This window comes from Lipotes vexillifer, unplaced genomic scaffold (genome assembly GCF_000442215.2).
Source record: "Lipotes vexillifer unplaced genomic scaffold, Lipotes_vexillifer_v1.1 scaffold636, whole genome shotgun sequence".
NCBI classification, from domain to species: Eukaryota; Metazoa; Chordata; class Mammalia; order Artiodactyla; family Lipotidae; genus Lipotes; species Lipotes vexillifer.
Genome location: NW_006786547.1, coordinates 285,283 through 289,940, shown reverse-complemented (window position 1 = coordinate 289,940; position 4,658 = coordinate 285,283). Strand labels below are relative to the sequence as shown.

The 4,658-nt window shown below is 50.0% G+C and overlaps 1 protein-coding gene across 1 annotated transcript in view; it reads left to right on the top strand.

The window, feature by feature from the left end:
• Positions 1-4,658, top strand: part of EHMT1 (euchromatic histone lysine methyltransferase 1) — a 76,671-nt gene that overhangs the window by 18,710 nt on the left and 53,303 nt on the right. The gene's annotated exons all lie outside the window — the stretch shown is intronic.

The following is a 4,658-nucleotide window of genomic DNA, read 5'->3' as shown; positions in this document are numbered from 1 at the left end:
GTGTAGGGAGGAAGCAGTCTCCTAATTCTTGTGGTGGTATTTTGAACGGTGATTTTTACAGACCTGTACTCCCCGCCGCCTGCAGTGGGGACTTGACTCTGGACGTCCAGTCTCCTTAAGGAGCTTTGCCTGTGGCTCCACGAGCTGCTCTTGGCCCGGCCCCTCAGTGGGTGTGCGCACCCCCCGCCCCTGTAAAGCCATTTCCTGTTGTTAGAGGCGACACTCAGGGCTCGTAGTGTGCACTTTGTTGAGAGGTGGAATGTGGGCATCTCCAGGTCTCTGCCGCAGTGAGTTGGGAGGGACAGGTTTTCATCTGCGTGTCCCCGTATCTCAGTGTTTTGCTGCAGGTCTGAATGTGGCGAGCAGCTTCTCACACGACTGGCTGTCAGGATTTGTTGTCTAGCGACCCTGTTTCCGCTGGGTCATGTGGTCTGGGCAGCCTTATGTGAGCGCAGAGCTGACCTGTTGCTCGAAGGCGTGTGCTGTCCAGCCTTGGCTGCGATGTCAGAGCTCATGGATACTAGTCTGTTTCTGTATGATTTCTGGGTTCGGGGTTCTAATTATAATACATAGACCTTTCCCTGTGGCGATTTAGAATATATTGATGTAAGCTATCTTCTAATTCTTCATGGGCTTCATTCTTTATATATAAACATTTGATTCATAGAGATTTTTGATGAAATGTGAGGTAGAGACAGTCAAAGTGGGTGAATTTTATGGTATATAAATTATACCTCAGTAAAGCTTTTTGAACAAAATGTGAGGTCAGGGTTGTGTGGCCTCCCTCACATGGTGAGCCGTGTGTGCCAGTACTGTTTATTGACTGACATTTGCTTCCTTGCTGATTTAAAATGCCACCTCTGTCACATGCCACGCGGCATTTGAATGTGAGTCTATCTCTGGATTCTCTATTTTGATGGAGGTCCTCATCTTCCGGAAAGAATCTAGACACTGAATAACACTGAGTTAGTCTAGATACTGATACAAAGGAAGAAAATTAAATGGGTATCAAGCTAACAAAAGAATCAGGAAATAAATAAAAGCAGAATCGAGAAGAAAATGTGGAAAACAAAATAAGATGTGGCAGGAGCAGATCTAAACAGATAGTGATAGTAACAAACAGTCATGGATCTGTTATGTGACCTGTTCCGGAGACGAGAAAGATGGGAGATACGCCAGCCGGTTCTGAGGCTGAACCTGCCTTAAAGTCAGCCAGACACAACCGTGTATCAGGGGACGAGGGCAGGGGAGGCTGTGGCCTCCAGGAAAGCTCTTCACAGGACCTGCTGAGGTAGCAGAGCAAAGGAGAGAGACTGGAAGGCATGTCACAGGGTCCAGCTCCCTGCCGTGTGGACTTGGGGACGGGGCACAGGTCAGCGGTGCCCAGGGCAGGAGCATGCGGGTGGCGCCCCCCTCCCTTCCCCGTGGCAGGGTTGCCTCTGCTCTTGTTCTGGGCTTCGGTGCAATCACGCAGGAGGCACTCCTTTTTCTGAGTGTGGCTTGTTTTACTCTGTGTTGTGTTTGTGCGATTTATTTATGCTGTTAGTTCATTTTCACTGTTGTGTGACAGTGGTTTTTAAGGTGGCCCAGGGTCTCTGAGACCCTCCAGGGTTATAATAGTGCTGGGATGTTACCTGCCTTTCTCACTCTCCTTTGAGGGAGCCACGCCGCACGTGTTAAGTGTCTGCAGCGGCGCGTGTTCACGGACTCACGGGCCCCCACAGCCCTTGGCTGTTCTCGGTAGTTTCTGAGGCCAGAGCATTGGGAGCCAAGCGGGGCCGCACCTCTCTGGACGGGTGTGTGCGGGGCTCCAGCGGGGCTGTTGCCCATGTCTGGCACATCCGCGAGGGGAGCTGCACGTCCTGTGTGTGCATCACGGGCTTGTGAACTTGGTGGGCTGCCCTCCTGGCGCGGCTGAGCGCTCTCACACTGCAGTTCTGATTTGCGTTTCCCTGGTTTCCGAGCAGCTTGGGTACTTTTTTGTATATTTATTTGCTGTTTGGATGCCTTCTCTTGTGTAGTGCCTGTTTGGGACCCAGCTGTTTATCTGTGTAGTTATTTGTCCTTTTAAAAAGTCGATTTGTAGGCAGCGAGGCCCTGTGTGTATGCGGCCAGCACGGTGCCTCCTTCTCCGTGTAGGGGGCCGACTCCTCACCGATGACCGGTGTCCTTGTCTCCGCACTGGTGTGGATGGGGCAGGTGGGTGCGGGTTGTCTTGGGCACTCACGGGGCCTGCTGGCTCGGGTCCCCCACCCTGTGTGGCCTCTGCCTGGCTTAGTCCTACACTGTCTGTCCACTCAGGTGCCAGCTGTGGTGCTCCCCTCCCTTCTCTCCCCAAGCGCCTCACGCCTGTTCCTGTAGCTGCTGTGTGTGCAGTTTTCAAGTACTTATTCCTTATGAGGAGTTATTCCGTATTCCTCCCTTTACAGTCACAGGAGTTTTGGAAGTTGATAATCTGCCCACTTTGATGGGTAGTTTCACTGCTCAGTATTTTTAAAATAAGAAACTACCCAATGAAATTTAAAGATAACATTTAAATAAAGCTTATTAAAAAGATATCAGAATCCTACAAAAAAGGTTGTATTTAATGGCAAAAGTTTTAAACCATTTCTAATACCAGTGATAAAAAGAGTGTAGGTTGGGACTTCCCTGGTGGTCCAGTGGTAAAGAATCCACCTTCCAATGCACGGGATGCGGGTTCGATCCCTGGTTGGGGAACTAAGATCCCACATACCATGGGGCAACTAAGCCCGTGCACCACAACTACTGAGCCCGCACGACTCGACGAGAGCACCCGCGTGCCACACCTACAGAGCCCACGTACCACAACTAGAGAGAGAAAACCCGCACGCCACAACTAGAGAGAAGCCCGCATGCCACATCGAAAGGTCCCGCGTGCTGCAAGTAAGACCCAATGCAGCCCCCCCCCCAAAAAAGAAAAGTGCGGGTTGCCACTTCCTCCCTTCACACGTGCATGCCACATTGGTCATTCTTGCTGTGATGCTGTAAGGTGAAAACCGGAAGGAAACGTTAGTATTTTAAAGGACAAGGGAGTGTGCTGGGAATATTATCACCCATCTAAAAAAATCCAAGGAAACCAGTTGAGCGGCTGCTGTAGCCAGTGAGCTGAGCTTGTGTGGTCCTGCCAGTCGGAAAATATGAGGACAGCTTGTCAATAATATCAGTAAACACCCGACAATACTTGTTAACCTCCTGAATGGAACGCGTCAGGCGGTGCATATGTACAGCCACTGGTGCTTGGCAGAGTCCCTGCTCCACCTGGACGGTCTTGAGGCCGGTATATCAGTGTGGGTCCTTAGAAGGTAAGGATTCTTTGAACAACAAAACCACAATATCACACGTAAAAATTAGCTGTAAGTCTTTAATATCACCATAGTGCTTAGCAATAATACATTTCACAAGAAATGTGTGTTATCTATAAGGAGAAAATAGTAAAACTTTACTGAAAGAGGTTAAAAAAAAAAGAATAAGTTCATGGAATGACCCATTATTTGTCTGAATGAGAAGATCCATTCTTTCGTCTCCCTTTCCCCCACGTTATCCATGAATTCAGAACTGTTCTCATCAAAATTCCCACAGGATTTTCTGTGGGACCAGCTGACATGGGAGTCGTTCACGGCGAGAACGGGTTGGGGGGTGGGGGAGAGGTTAGCAGGACAGATACGGAGGGGGTTCAAGCGGGGATTTGTGCAGGCACGGCAGAGCCATGAGAGCGCGGAGCAGGGTGGCCACGGTGCACCTGTCTGTCTGCAGAGATACAGTTTGTTGTAAGGGTTGGGTTTTCAGTTTGTTCGCAAGGGATCATGAACTTTTCAATAAATGTTGGGAAAATTGGGGGCAAAGTGAAGGCCGACCCTTAGATCAAGGTGCACAACAAGTGTACACTCCATTCTGGAATAGGTGGGGGTGATGGCTGCACAACTCTGAATACACTCAAGACCACTGAATTGTGTACTTTAAAAGGGTGAATTTAAGGGTAGGTGAATTATAAATCAGTAAAGCTGTTATTTAAAAAAGCAAATTCCAGAAGATTTAAAGTGTCAACACAAAATATTTAACTGTGGGAAAAAGTGTTGGAAACCGTTTTTCTAATCTCAAATGAAGGCCTTCTGTTGTAAGACGCAAACCTAGAAGCCACGAAGGGAGGGACTGAGAGGTTCGACTTGTCCGGATTAAAAGCCCAGAAGTTTTACTTTAAAAAGAAATAGCAGAAGCAGAGCCTATAGAGCTTGATAGGAGAATGTTTATAACATATTTAACAGACAGTGTGTGTGTGTAGCTTCCTGTGTGTGTGTAGCTTCCGCAGTTACTAAGAAAGCAAGGACCCAGTGGAAGTACGGGCTGGGGCTGTGGTCACGCAATACGCAGCGGGAGAAACGGAGGAGCACGCGTGGGAGACACTCGGGGGGTGGTGCGGCCCCTCAGAGGGCCTGGGGGTGCCCTGTGGGCGCCCCACACCCGGAGCGTCCTGCACGGGTGGGAGCACGTGTCTGCTGTTTGTCCAGAGGGTCTTACCCTTCCTGTGAGATTGTGAGGGTGCGGTCACCGCGTGGCCCCTCGAGGAGCCACAGCCGGGTGTGTGGGGAGGGGTGGAGGGGGCGCGCGGCTCCTGTGTAGGTAGAGAAGGTGAACCCAGG